A 16,734-nucleotide genomic window follows, 5' to 3' on the forward strand; every position below is an offset into this window, starting at 1 on the left:
CTAATCTGGAGAAGAGAGCAGACATCCAAATCCAGCAGGCACAGAAAACTCCCTTCAGATTCAACAAGAATAGGTCTTCTCCACAGCATATCATAGTGAAAGTGGCAAGTTACAAAGAGAAAAGAGAATTCTGAAAGCAGCAAGGGACAAACGGGCCTTAACCTACAAGGGTAGACACATATGGGTAGTGGCAGACCTGCCCGCTGAAACTTGGCAGGCCAGGAGGCGATGGTAGGAAAAAGTCCATGTGCTGAATAGGAAAAGATGCAGCTAAGAATCCTTTCTCCAGCAAGGATGTCATTCAGAATAGAAGGAGAGATAGGCTTTCCCAGAAAACCAAAAACTACAAGAGCTCATGACCACTAAACCAGCCCTGCAGGAGATCCTAAGGAGACTCTGTGAGTGGAATGTTGTCAAGGCTACAAAGGACCAGAAACATCACCACAAGCATGAAAGCTCCAGACAACACAATGACATGAAATCCATATCTTTAAATAATCACTCTGAATGTGAAGGGACTAAATGCCCTTATCAAAACACACAGGGTATCTGAATGGGTTAAAAAACAAAGAAAATCCATCTATATGCTGTCTACAAGAGACTTATTTGAGACAGGAGGACACCATTAGATTGAAGGTTAGGGGATAGAGTACCATGTATTATGCTACTGGAAGTCAAAAGAAAGCTGGGGTAGCCATACTTAGGTCAGACAAATGAGATTTTAAACCAAAGACTCTAACAAGAGATGGTGAAGGGCAGTATATCATAAGTAAGGGATCTATCCATCAAGAAGAGCTAACAATTGTAAATGTTGGTGCCCCCAACTTGAGAGCCCCCAAATATATACATTGATTAATCACAAACCGAAGCAATCTTATTGATAATCATATGGAAATTGTAGGTGACTTAAATACTCCCTAACAACAATGGACAGATCACCTAGGCACAAAATCGGTAAAGAAACAAAGGCCCTGAATGATACGCTGGACCAGATGTATTTGACAGATCTATTCAGAACTTTTCATCCAACAGCAGCAGAATACACATTCTTCTCGAGTGCACGTGGAACCTTCTCCAAAACAGATCACACAGTGGGTCACAAAACAGCCCTCCATAAATATAAAAGAACTGAGATCATACCATGCGTATTTTCAGATCACAACACTATGAAACTTGAAATCAAACAAAAGAAAAAGTTTGGGAAGCCTCTAAATGCATGGAGGTTGAAGAACATCCTACTGGAGAAAGAATGGGTCAACCAGACGATGAAAGGCAAAATTAAAAAATATATATACGGGCAAATGAAAATGAAAACATGACAGTCCAACCCCTTTGGGATGCAGCAAAGGCAGCCCTAAAAGGAAAACACATCGCCATCCAGGCCTTTCTCAAGAAATAAGAACAATCCGAAATACAAAATCGAACCTCACACCTAAAGAAACTAGAAGAAGAACAGCAAAGAAACCCTACAGCCATTAGAAGAAATAATAAAGATTAGAGCAGAAATAAACACTATAGAATCCAAAAGAAAAACCCGTAAAAACAAACAAACAAAAAATAGTAGAACAGATCAATGAATCTAAGAGCTATTTTTTTTTAAAGAATAAATAAACTTGATAACCCCCTAGCCAGCTTTCTCAAAAAGAAAAGAGAATCCAAATAGATAAAATCACGAATGAAAAAGGAGAGGCCACAATCAACACCACAGAAATACAACTATTAGAGAATACTACGAAAATGTATATGCCAACAAACTGGACAACCTGGAAGAAATGGACACATACCTAGACAACCACACAGTACCCAAACTCAAATGGGAAGAAATAGAAAATTTGAACAGACCCATAACCAGCAAAGAAATTCAATCAGTTGTCAAAAATCTCCCAACAAATAGGAGTCCTGGACCAGAAGTCTTCCCAGGGGAATTCTACAAGACATTTAAAGCAGAGTTAATACCGATTCTTTTCCAGCTGTTGAACAAAGAAATGGAAGAAAAGCTTCCGGACTCTTTCTATGAAGCTAGCATTACCTTGATTCCCAACACAGATAGAGACCCCACTAAAAAGGAGAGTGACAGGCCAATATTCCTGATGAACATGGATGCCAAAATTCTTAACAAGATACTAGCAAATCCAATTCGGCAGTATATGAAAGAATTCTTCACCATGATCAAGTGGGATTCATTCCTGGGCTACAGGGCTGGTTCAATATTCGCAAATCAATCAAAATGATACATCACCTTAATAGAAGAAAGGATACGATCATTCATATGATCCTGTCAATAAATACAGAAAAACATTTGACCGAATACAGCATCCTTTGTTAATAAGAAACCCTCAAGAAAGTTGGGATACAAGGAACATACCTTAACATCATAAAAGCCATATATGAGAAGCCTGCTGCGAATATCCTCAATGGGGAGAAACAGAGAACTTCCCCCCTACCCTGCCCGCCGAAGATAAGGAACACAAAAGGGAGGTCCACTCTCACCAGTGTTGTTGAACATAGTGTTGGAAGGCCTAGCCTCAGCAATCATACAACAAAATGAAATAAAACACATCCAAATTGGCAAAGAAGAAGTTAAACTTTCACTTTTCGCAGATGGCATGATACTCTACATGGAAAACCTAAAAGACTCCACCAAAAAGCTGCTCCAACTGATACATGAATTCAGCAAAGTCACAGGATACAAAATCAACACACAGAAATCGATTGCACTTCTATATACCAATAATGAAGCCACAGAAAGAGAAATCAAGAAACTGAGCTCATTTACAATTACACCAAGAACCATAAGATACCTAGGAATCAACCTAACCAAAGCTATAAGAGATTTGTATCCTGAAAACTATAGAAAACATATCAAAGAAATTAAAGAAGACACAAAGAAATGGAAAAACATTCTATGCTCATGGACTGGAAGAAGAAATATTGTAAATATGTCGATAACGACCCAAAGCAATCTACACATTCAGTGCAATCCCAATCAACGTTGCACCGGCATTCTTCTCAGAGCTAGAACAAACAATCCTACAATTTGTATGGAACCACAAAAGATCCCAGATAGCCAAAGTAATGTTGAAAAAGAAAACCAAAGCTGGAGGCATCACAATCCCAGACGTTAGCCTCTACTACAAAGCTGCGATCATCAAGGGAGTATACTATCGGCACAAAAAGAGACGCAAAGGCGAATGGCATAGAATAGAGAATCGAGAAATGGACCCACAAATGTATGGCCAACTAATCCTTGGCAAAGCAGAAAAGAGTATCCAACGGAAAAAAGATAGGTTCTTTAGCAAATGGTTCTGGGAGTGCTGGACAGCAACATGCGGAAGAATGAAACAGGACCAGTTTCTTACACCGTGCATAAACTCAAAATGGATGAAAGACCTCAATGTGAGAGAGGAAACCATCAAAACCCTAGAGGAGAACACAGGCCACAACCTCTTTGACCTTGGCTACAGCAACTTCTTCTCAACACATCTCTGAAGGCAAGGGACATAAAAGCAAAACTGGACTCTTGGGACCTCATCAAGGTAGAAAGCTTCTGCACTTCAAAGGAAACCATCCACAAAATTAAAAGGCACCAACGGAATGGGAGAAGATATCTGCACGTGACATATCAGGTAAAGGATTAGTACCCATACTCTAGAAAGAATTGGCCAAACTCAACACCCGAAAAACAAATAATCCAGGGAAGAAATGGGCAGAAGACATGAATAGACACTTTTCCAAAGAAGACATCCAGATGGCCAACAGGCACATGAAAGGATGTTCAACGTCGCTCATCATCAGGGAAATACAAATCAAAACCACATTGAGATACCACCTCACACCGGTCAGGGTAGATAAAATTAACAACTCAGGAAACAACAGACATTGGTGAGGATGTGCAGAAATGGGAATTCTCTTGCACTGTCGGTGGGAATGCATCGTTGGTGCCGCTGCTCCAGAAAACAGTGTGGAGGTTCCTCAAAAAATTAAAAATAGAATTACGTTACAACCCTGCAATTGCACTACTAGGCATATATCCGAGGGATACAGGAGTGCTGATTCATAGGGGCACATGTGCCCCAACGTTTATACTATCAACAATCACCAAATTATGGAAAGAACCTAAATGTCCATCAACTGATGAATGGGTAAAGAAGATGTGGTTTATATATACAATGGATATTACTTGGCAATGAGAAAGAATGAAATCGTGCCATTTGCAACAACATGGGTGGAACTGGAGGGTACTATGTGAAGTGAAATAAGTCAGTCAGAGAAAAACAGATATCATATGTTTTTACTCATATGTGGATTTCGAGAAACTTAACAGAAGAACATGGGAGAATAGAAGGGGGAAAATAGTTTCAAACAGAGAGGGAGGCAAACCATAAGAAACTCTTAAATACAGAGAACAAACTGAAGGTTCATGGAGGGGTGGGGGAAAGGGGAGAGTAGGTGATGGGCATTGAGGAGGGCACTTGTTGGGATGAGCACTGGGTGTGGTATGTAAGTAATGAATCATGGGAATATACTCCCAAAGCCAAGAGCACGATGTATACACTGTACGTTAGCTAACTTGACAATAAATTATATTTAATTAATTAATTAATTAAACTACAGCCGTGTGTGTGTGGGGGGGGGGGGAATCTAACAATACACTAAGGGATAATTTGTTGTTACCAAATGGGGTTTATCCCAGAAATGCAGAGTTGGTTTAAGATTCAAAAACCGTATCTATCTCCGTAGATAAAATAAGTTCCTTGTCAAAATTCAACATCCATTCCAGATAAAAACTTTCGGCAATCCTGGAATACAAGGGAACTTCAATATGATTTAAAACAAAACAAAACAAAACAAGTCATGATAACTCTGCAGCTAACGTTATATATAATGGTGAAAAACTGAATGCATTTCTTGTAAGACCAGGAAGAAGACAGGAACGACATTCACTGAATGACTTCTTCTGTTCAGCACTATACTAGCAGTTCTAGCCAATGCAATCAAAGAAGATAAAGCGACAAAGGACATCCAGATAGAAAATGAAGTGAAACTGTCTCTTAGCAATCACATGGTCACAAAATAGAAGTTGGCAAACTCCAGCCTATGGGCCACGTTACTTGTTTTGGTAAATTAAATTTTATCAAAATACAGCCATGTCCATTAATTTATGCAGTATCTATTGGCTGCTCTTATAGTACAATGGAAAAGCTGATTAGTTGTGACAGAGAATGTATTGGCTACAAGTCTACAGTATTTAGCATTGCTAGTAAAATAGTAGTTAAAAATGAATTTTTATGACCTTTGCTTATGTAGAAAATCTGACAGCATTAAGAAAAATGCTACTAGAATTAATAAATGAATTTATCATAGCACATGGATGACTCAGTCGGTTGAGTGTCTGTCTCTTGATTTCAGCTCAGGCTATGATCCCAGAGTCATGGGATGGAGCCCTATGTCAGGCTCGCACTGAGCATGAAGACTACTTAAGATTCTCTCTCTCTCTCTCTCTCTCTCTCTCTCTCTCTCTCTCTTTCTCTCTCTCTCTCTCTCTCTCTCTCTCTCTGCCCCTCTCCGCTGCTCATGTACTCTCTCTAATATTGAATATATCTATACATATAAATTTATCAAGGTTGGAGGATACAGAATCATTACACAAAAAATCAACTGTATTTCTATATATTAGCTATAAAGAATCAAAAATTAAAATTTCGGGGCATCTGCGTGGCTCAGTTGGTTAAGCACAGGGCTCAGGCTCAGGTCATGATCTCACCGTTGGTGAGTTCAAGCCCCATGTCGGGCTCTGTACTGATAGCTTGGAGCCTGGAGCCAACTTCAGATTGTGTCTACCTCTCTCTCCGCCCCTCCCCAACTCATGCTCTGTCTCTCTCTCAAGAGTAAACATTAAAAAAACTTAAATTTAAGATATTATTTACAACTGCACTGAAAATAAAAAACAGAAACAAACTGATTCTAAAATTCACATGGAAATGCAAAGGATCCAGAGTAGCAGAAGAACACTGAAAAGAACAGAGCAGGACGACAAACACTACCTGATTTCAAAAATCCTTATAAACTGGCAGTGATTAAAGCAGCATAATATTGGTACAAAGATGGACAAAGAGATCAATGAGACAGAATAGAGCCCATACTTAAACCCTCACATATGTGGCCAACTGATTATGACAAAGGAACAATGGCATAAAGTGGAGAAAACACAGCCTTTTCAATAAATGGTGCTGGAACAACTAGATATCCATATGCAAAATAATGAACTTGTATCCATACTCTGTATCGCAAATAAAAAAGAATATAAAATGGGTCATAGATCTAAATGTAAGACCCAAAACTATAAAACTTCTAAAAGAAAGCATGAGATAAAAGCTTTGTGACCTTGTGCTATGCAAATATTTCTTAGATATGAAAACCAAAAGCAACAATCATACAAGAACAAATGAATGTGTAAACTGGACTTCACCAAAAAGAAAAACTGCTCTTCAAAAACACTGTTGAGACAAGGAAAAGTCACAGAGTGGGAGAAGAAAAACCTTGCAAAAAAAAGAGAGGTGAGAAAGGAACTGTATCTAGCTCTTTCTACCATCTTTCTGTGCCACCATCATGATGCATGTGAATGTCGTGGCAGATGCTCCCGAAAGCATAACAATACTGAAAAGAGAAGCAAACTCCAGGTTCTTACTAGGCCATGCTCCAAAGATATTGTCCATTTTCTAACTGTGATGATGAAGCATGGTTACACTGGTGAATTGAAAATCATTGATGATCACAGAGTTGGGAAAATTGTTGTGAAACTCACAAGCAGGTTAAGCAAGCATGGAGTGACTGGCCCCAGAATTGATGGACAATGCAAAGATCTAGAAAAATGGCAGAATAATCTGCTCAGTTTGGTTTCATTATACTGACCACCTCAGCTACAGTCATGGACCATGAAGAAGCAAGATGAAAACACACAGAAGGGGAAATCCTGGGATTCTTTTTCTATGGATGTAATACATATGTGCAAATAAAATGCCTCAGTGGAAACAACAACAACAACAACAACAACCACAAAAAAAGAAAACAAAATAAGAAGGAACTGTGTTTAGATTATACAAAGAATTCTGAAAACTCAACAACTAAGAAAACAAACAAATTTTTAAAACAACCAAAGACTTGGACAATTCAAAGAAGATACACAGATGGCAAACAAGCACATGAAAATATGCTCACCATCATCCGTTATTAGGGAAATGTATATTGAAACCATAATGAGATATATACTAAATATCCATCCGAATGGCTAGGATTTAAAAAGCTGACAATACTAAGTGTTCATGAATATGTATGTAGGAATTGGTGCTGTCACAGACTGCTGGTGGGAATGGAAAACCATACAACTCCTTTAGAAAACAATTTGGCAGCTTCATAATAAGGGAATATAAAGGGACATGAGATTTTTAAGGGTGATGAATATGTTAACTGTCTGGATTATGGTTATCGTTTCATACGTGTAAACATATGTCAAAACTATCAAATGACACACTTCATATATGTGCAGTTTACCTAACTAAAGCTGTTGGAAACAAAAAGCTCTTTCACAGGAAGAACGTCTAAAACATTGGATAAGACACAGACGGAAAGAAGGATGTAACACCATACAAGATGAAGCCAGAGGACTGTGGCCTTTAACCTAATAGCAATGAGAAGTAATAGCTATGCTTTAAGCAAGGGGGTACCATTATGAAAGACACATTTTTTAAAACATATACTAATTATGGTTGCAGTGTAGACCAAGGTCCTGGGAGGTAGAACGGCAGGGAAAACAGTCCTGACGTTATTTCAGTCATCTAGGAGAAAAATAATGACCTGACCTGGGTGAAGGCACAGAAGAGAAGCAGAGTTAACAAACACATTAGATGTGCCATTCCCACTAAGAAAGGTACAGTAGAAATGATGACTCTTTGGCTGAGAGGATACAATAGTGCTCCTTTTATTTTAATATAAAACATACTTCTGAGATGAGCAGCTCTATAATACAGCAGTGCTCTATGGTGCAGTAGTAGGCAAGGTGTGCACATATTACTACAGCAATATATGTAAAAAGGCTTCCTACCTTTACAATCCATGCCAAGTTGTTCAATCAGCAACATGAAATTCTTAGAGTAAGGCAACTCACAACGCTCTGAAGCTGTTTCAGATGACTGAATGAAGTCGACAAGGTCATCCATAGAGGTAATTTGCTTTTTGACCTACCAATGAATATACCATTTCAAAATGTCCCCCAAATATTTATAAAATATACTAGGTGTAGAGAAGTGATAAATAGCCATCTTTTTATAAAAGCAAAAACAGGGGCACCTGAGTGGCTCAGTCGGTTGAGCATCCGACTCCATTTTGGCTCAGGTCATGACCTCAGGGTTCCTGAGTTTGAGTCCCACGTTGACCTCCACAATGACAGCATGGAGCCTGCTTGGGATTCTCTCTCCCCCTCTCCCTCGGCCCCTCCCCCACTTGTGCGTGCTCTCTCTCAAAATACATTTTAAAAATAAGTGAATGAACATTTAAAAGCGAAACCACAGAGACTTTTTAAAAGAACGGATTTTTATCAAAAAGGCACTGTTATCCATAGCTAGTATTTCTAAGTAACTTTTTCACAGCAAATGTCTCTACAACAAAGGAAGATTTTCTATTTTTTCACTACATCTTTCATAAAGTAATTTTTTGCCACTGAACAATATTCCTAACAAATATGTATCAAAAGATATAATAAAATAAAAATAAAATAAATAATAAATAAAATAAAATTACATTGTCTCTTTTGCTTACCTTGTTCTTTTTCTTAGAAATTTTCTTTGCAGGCCTGAAAAAACCCAACAATTCTTTTCAGGCAAATATTAAATACTTAAAATACAAAGCATATCTAAACCTATTGTTTCTGATATAAAATCTCTGCATTTGAAACTAATTTTCTACAAAGGGGATTAAACAACAGAGTAACATTAAACCACATCGAAAACATACTACTGCTAATATTAACAAAGGATTAGGTGTATCCAGTTCTAGTATATGTGCTGCTGAAGCAAGCACAACAAAGTACTAACGTCAGGTAAAAACTAACAAAAAGAAAGGAAAATCCTAATGCTACTTGCATTATTTGATAGGAATGATACCATTGTTTGTGTTGTTGTCATTTTACTAAAAATAAGCTTTTACTGGCACTAAAACCTACTTGGAAAGTGCAAGTTAACTCCCTATATGAAAGAACCCCTTTTTAACAATCATGATATTAACGTGTTGAAGACTCACTATGCAGCTACTCTCTAGGCATTACTATGAGCACTTTACATGTCTTCAAGGTATTTGAAGCCCCACAACAATCCTATGAAGTAGGTTATTATATTAGGTATTTTACACGGGAAGAAAATGAGGCACAGAAAGTCGAAGTGACTTGCCCAAGAAGCCCTCGTCGCTGGCCAAGAACAGACCCTGAATTCAAACCCAGGAATGTGCCTTCAAAGCATGTGTTTTATACTATGTGGTTAAAGTAATACTCCAGTGTTTCTAACTAATATGACAGCAAATGAATCTATATTATGATTCGATTTCTAGCTATAGTGATACATAACAATTTCTGAATCTTACACATTTTTTAAGAGACTTTATACTTGGCAAGATGGGAAATCTACTTTCAATAAACTAAAGATTTGCTTCTTCTAGAGAAGTTCCTCAACAGGCAGGCATTCATTCATTCATTCATTCCACTGTTTATTCCCACATTCAACACATACTTATTGAGCATACAATCTGTGTCAATGGCACTGTTGGTACAGGAAGCATGGTTTTGGTAATTTAGAGCTCTCTAGTCCAAAAGGAATAATCTGTTATGGATTACTAGTTTCTTTTCCAATTGTAAATAAACAAAATCTTCCCCTTTCCCCAGAACCTAAATAATATTAACTTAATAGAACCAGATACTTTAAAGTCCCTAACAAAATCATAGCTATTTGTGATATTATCAAAGGCACTGGATATCTAAAGGCATCAAGGAAGGTTTAGTTTTATTCAGAATGGCCTCAGTGTTTGCATACATTTATGATAAGGGTGTGTGTGTGTGTGTGTGTGTGTATACAAATATATAGATATAGAACTTATACACATATACTTATATATACATATATAAGAAATTATACATATAATTTGTATATTATGCATATACATATACATATACATATAATATGTATATTATACATATAATATACATATAATAAATATACATATACATACATATAAGAAATTATATAGCCATATATATATAAATAAATATATATATTTATTTACATATATATAATTTAAATATATATATTTAAATATATATTTATATATATAATTTTAATATATATATAATTTAAATATATATATTTATTTATATATATGGCTATATAATTTCTTATATGTATGTATATAAGTGTATATATATATACATATATATATAAGTATATATATAAGTGTATACACTTGCATACATACATATATATTTTTAAATCTGCATATTCAATTGTATGAGAATACCCCATTGTGGAACCAATTCAGAATAAACCAACTTCTTGCACAAAATCACATGAATAAGAGTACTAAAGACAATTACTATAATCTTTAAAATATAATGTAATACAATCAACAAACTTCCTAATGTTTGGAAACGCAAACAAAATTAAATTAACTAACCATGTCTATCTCTATTGATCATTTCCAACAGAATACATACTCTAAAAGCTCCCATCTTAAAATAAAAAGAGAAAGAAAATGCCTTTGCAATTCACATTCTTTTTCAGTTATCATCCATTTCTCTATTACCTTTCCCAATTAAAATGCTCTAAGGAGTTGTTTACACTTACTCATCTTCCATGCTTCCATGGTGACTACTGAAACTGTTCCTTGACAAAATCACTTACCCTCATCACAACTTTTCAAGCAGTGTGTTTGATATGTTGAGTATTTCTTGCTTTAGCTTGGACCTACCTACACTACAGCATTTTATTTCCACAAAAGGTAATCACTGCTAAAATTCCTTCACAGGCACATAAAGAATTTATAGATTTTACCTGCTTTCATGCTGATCCTTTTCACTGAAATGGCTGCCATCCTTCTTTTGTAGTGGACCACCAGTTAGGGAATCTGTCTTCTGCAACACTGGTGTGATCACAGATCCTTTTGATGTCCCTTTTTCATTTTCACCTTTCTTTAACTTCTTCATATGTAAACCAGGTTCCCTCCTTAAAAAAAAAAAACAAAGCCATTAAAAAGCCATAAAAAAGCCAATGTTTTCTAATAATTTTACTGATAAAGAATAAAAAGACAATTTTCATCAAGTTCTGAATTTTACCAACCTGACTTAATTTGATTAATTCAGAGAACAGTGCTGAAGTACCAACCGTACAAAAGGAAATACTCATCTGTTGCTTCAAACACAGGTAAATATACAATTAGAATACAATGTGATTTGTAAGAATTGACATGTGAAAAGCTGTAAGTGAGGACGAGAAAGGCTTTATTGAAGAGAGAAAATAAACAGCAGAGGTCACCAGGGAAAGAAATGGGAGAAAACCATTTTCTTAGAGGTTAGAATGTGAGCACAAAGATTACACAGATGGCATCTAGGTGCCTTGAAAGGAAAAAGTATAAGCTTTTAGGAACTTGGGAAAAAAAACATAAAATACATGGAAGCAAGTAGTAAGAGATCAGTCAGGAACCTTGAAGGTTACACTAAAAAGTTAGAGTTCATTGCCTAAAGGCAGTGACTCTTAGACATGGGAGTAATAACTAGATGTGTGCTCTATTTTTGGCTTTGCTTTTAAATATAAGAATGCTTAATTTCAACAAAGTTTTAAAGTAGCATGAGGTCCATATAACATGAAAGAAGAAATCAGGGAAATATCTTAGCGGAAAAACTACTTTTAAAATACCCATATGTCAGAGCGATATCAGTATCATAGCTGAACAAGATGTACGTTGTTGCGTCTCCCCACCTACAACAAACTGGCATCTTATCCACCCACGGGCAAAACTGCCTTTGCAGGAGCTGTGGGAATCTAGCACTATATTCCAAGGGACCGAGGAAAAGTCTTGCCTACCCGTGCATCAGGTAACAGGCAGACATACTACAGTCTAATCTGTGGACCTAGCAATAGCCCATAAAGTGCCTCCAGCCCCTCCCTCTCAGCCACATCTGGGAGTTCCTCCCTAGAAAACACTCTTTAAGAATCACCTGTGGATGAGAGAGCCTTTTTGGAAAACCAGGTGTCCTGCAGAGAATTTCCAGCATCCCACTGGAGCAAAAAAATCAGGTTTGGACACACTGAAGAGGTAGTCATTAAAGACTGGAGGAGGTGACTGCTACTTCAAATGCAAAGACAGCAATGCAAAACTGCAAAGAATATAAAATATCAAGGAAATATGATACCACCAAAGGATCTCAATAATCTTCCAGTAATCAATCGGAAACACAGGGAGATCTGTAATTTATTCAAAAGAGAATTCAAAAATAGCAGTTTTAAGGAAACTCAGTGAAGTGAGTTACAAGAAAAACACAAAGGCCAATTCAATAAAATCAGAAAAACACTCTATGAATAAAATGAGAAGCTTAACAAAGAGCTGGAAATAGTAAAAGCTAACTAAACAAAAATCCTGGAGCTGAAGAGTATAATGAAGGACATGAAAAAAGCAAGAGTGATCACTGACAGGAAATGGATCAAGCAAAAAAAAAATGTGAATTGAAAGACAGGAACTCTCAGATTATCCAGTCAGCAGAGAACAAAGTCAAAAGAATGAAAAAGAGTGAGGAAAGACTATGTGACTACAAGTGAACCCTCATAAGGCTATTAGCGATTTCTCAGCAGAAACCTTACATGCCAGGAGGCAGTGGGATTACATATTCAAAGTGCTAAGAGAAAAAAGACTACCAATCAAGAATACTTTACTCAGCAAAATTATCCTTCAGAAATCAAATCGAATAAATACATTTGATACACCGCATTAACAGGATAAAAAAAATCATATCATCATCCCAGCATGTGAGGAAAAAGCATTTGACAAAATTCAACAACTTTTCAGGATAAAAACTCTCAACAAAGTGGGTACTGAATTACCACACCTGGACATAATGAAGCCCAATATGATAAGCCCATAGCCAACATCATATGCAGTGCTAAAAAACTGAAAGCTTTTACTCTAAGTTCAAGAACAAGGCAAAGTTTCCCACTTGACCACTCCTATTCAACAGGATAGAGGAAGTCCTAGCCAAAGCAGTCAGGCAAGAAAAGGAAATAAAAGGCATCCAAATCAGAAAAGAAGAAATAAAACTGTCTTTGTTTGCAGATGATATATTCTTATATAGAAAATCCTGAAGATACCACCAAAAAGCTGTTCCAAGGATGAAGGATACAAAATCAACATAAAGATGCAGGGGTGCCTGGGTGGCTCAGTCAGTTAACCTTCTGACTTCGGCTAAGTTCATGATCTCGTGGTTTGTGGTTCAAGCGCCCTATTGGGCTCTGTGCTGACAGTTCAGAGCCTGGAGCCTGCTTTGGATTCTCACTCTCTCTCTCTCTGTCTCTCTCTCTCTCTACCCCTCCCCTGTTAACACTCTGTCTCTTTAGCCTCTACTACAAAGCTGTGATCATCAAGACAGTATGGTATTGGCACAAAAACAGACACACAGACCAATGGAATAGAATAGAAACCCCAGAGGTGAACCCACAAATGTATGGCCAACTAATCATTGACAAAGCAGGAAAGAGTATCCCATGGGAAAAAAAGACAGTCTCTTTCTTCTGGGAGAACTGGACAGCAACATGCAGAAGAATGAAACTAGATGACTTTTCTTACACCATACACACAAATAAACTCAAAATGGATGAAGGACCTGAATGTGAGACCGGAAACCATCAAAACCCTAGAGGAGAAAGCAGGAAAAAAACCTCTTTGACCTCCGCTGCAGCAATTTCTTACTTGACACATCTCCAAAGGCAAGGGAATGGAAAGCAAAAATGAACTATTGGGACCTCTTCAAGATAAAAAGCTTCTGCACTGCAAAGGAATCAATCAACAAAACCAAAAGGCAAAGGACAGAATGGGAGAAGATATTTGCAAGTGACATATCGGATAAAGGAAGGGCTAATATCCAGAACCTGTAAAGAGCTCACCAAACTCCACACCCACAAAACAAATAATCCAGGGAAGAAATGGGCAGAAGACATGAATAGACACTTTTCCAAAGAAGACATCCAGATGGACAACAGACACATGGAAAGATGCTCAACGTCACTCCTCATCAGGGAAATACAAATCAAAACCACACTGAGATACCACCTCACGCTGGTCAGAGTGGCTAAAATGAAAAAATCAGGAGACTACAGATGCTGGCGAGGATGTGGAGAAACAGGAACCCTCTTGCACTGTTGGTGGGAATGCAAACTGATGCAGCCACTCTGGAAAACAGCGTGGAGCTTCCTCAACTAATTAAAAATAGAACAACCCTATGACCCAGCAATAGCACTGCTGGGAATTTACCCAAGGGATACAGGAGTGCTGATGCATAGGGGCACATGTACCCCAATGTATACAGTAGCACTTTCAACAATCGCCAAATTATGGAAAGAGCCTAAATGTCCATCACCCAACGAATGGAGAAAGAAGATGTGGTTTATATATACAGTGGAATAATACTTGGCAATGAGAAAGAGTGAAATCTGGCCATTTGCAACAACGTGGATGGAACTGGAGGGTATTATGCAGAGTGAAATAAGTCAGGCAGAGAAAGACAGATACCATATGATTTCACTTATATGTGGATCCTGAGAAACTTGACAGGAGACTATGCGTGGGGGGGTCAGGGGAAAAAAGTTACAGAGAGGGAGGGAGGCAAACAATAAGAGACTCGTAAACACTGAGCATAAACTAAGGGTTGATAGGAGGTGGGGGAGAGGGGAAAGTGGGTGATGGGCATTGAGAAGTCACCTGTTGGGATGAGCACTGGGTGTTGTATGGAAACCAATTTGACAATAGATTATATTTAGTAAAAAAAAATTACAAAATCAGCATCAAGAGATCAGTTGCATTTCTAAGCAATAACAATGAAATAGCTGAAAAAGAAATATAAGGAAAAAATCCCCTTCCCCAAAGCATCAAAAAGAACAAAATACTTTGGAATAAATTTAATCAAGGACTTTCTGAAAGATAGGTACAGTAAAAACTACAAGACATTGGTAAAAGAAACAGCAGAGACACAAACAAATGGGAAGATACCCTGTTGTTTATGGATTCGAAAAATTAGTATCATTAAATATCCACATTACCTGAAACCACCTACAGAATCAGTGCAATCCTTGTCAAAATTCCAATGATGTTTTTCACAGAAATAGGAAAAGCATTCCTCAAATGTGCAAGGAACAAGAAAGACCCCAAATAGCCAAAACAATCCTAAGAAAGAAGAACAAATCTGGAAGCATCACACTTGCTGGTGTCAAACTATTACAAAGTTATGGTAATAAAAACCGTATGAAGTTGCACACACACACAAAAAAAAAAACAAAACACAAAGATGAATGAAACAGAATCAAGAACCCAGAAATAAACCCATGCATAAAGTCAACTAAAAACCCGTGCATAAAGTCTCTTTGTTAAGAGACCCAAGAATACTCAAAAGAGAAAAGGTAATCTCTTCAATACATGATGGTGAGAAAACTGGATATTAACATGCAAAAGAATAAAACTGTGCCTCTACCTTACACCACTCACAAAAGTCAACCCAAACGCAAATAAAGACTTCTATATAAAATCTTAAATCATAAAACTCCTAGAAGAAAACATAGGATAAAAGCTCCTTGACATAGATCTTACCAATGATTTAGGATAGGACATCCAAAGTACAAGCAATAAAAGCAAAACCAACCAATACAATCAACAATGTTTCTGCACAGCAAAAGAAACAAGCAACATGACAGAAAGGCAACCTATGGAAAGGATGAAAACATTCGCAAGCTACAAATATGAAAAACGTCAATATCTAAAATGTGTAAGGAATTCGTACAATTCAACAGCTAAAAATAAATATAATTAAAAACTGGGCAAGGCACCTTAAAAGACGTCTCTCCTCAAAACATATTCAAATGGCCAAGGGTACACAAGAAAGTGCTCGATATCACTATTCATCAGGAAAATGCAAATCAAAACTGCAGTATATAGATATCACTTTGACCTATTAAAATGGCTATTGTCAAAAAGACAAGAGATATCGTTGGCAAGGATGTACAGGAAAGGAATTCCTTGTACTCCTGTAGGACTGTAAATTGGGATAGCCACTATGTAAAACAGTATGGTGGCTCCTCAACAAACTAAAAATAGAACCTTCATATGAGCCAATAATCCCATTTCTGGGTACATATCTTAAAGACATGACATCCTTACCTTGGAGAAATATCTGCAGCCCTATGTTTATTGCAGCATTATTTACAATAGTCAAGAAACAACCTAAGCATCCATCGGTGGATCCATGGATTAAAAAATATGGTATACATTTACAATGGAATATTTTCAGCCACAAACAAGAAGGAAATCCTGCCATTTGTGGCAGCATGAGTGAAACTTGAGGGCTTTATGCTTAGTGAAAATAAGTCAGACACAGGAAGTCAAACACTGTATGATCTGACTTATATGTGGAATTAAGAAAAAATTGCGCGAAAAACAGAA

At 37.2% G+C, this 16,734-nt stretch overlaps 1 pseudogene; it reads right to left on the minus strand.

The window, feature by feature from the left end:
* LOC122241990 overlaps window positions 1–10,894 on the minus strand; it is a 55,878-nt pseudogene extending 44,984 nt beyond the window's left edge.
* Between the last annotated feature and the right edge of the window lie 5,840 nt (window positions 10,895–16,734).

The sequence above is a fragment of the Panthera tigris genome, chromosome A1, assembly GCF_018350195.1.
Source record: "Panthera tigris isolate Pti1 chromosome A1, P.tigris_Pti1_mat1.1, whole genome shotgun sequence".
Lineage (NCBI taxonomy): Eukaryota > Metazoa > Chordata > Mammalia > Carnivora > Felidae > Panthera > Panthera tigris.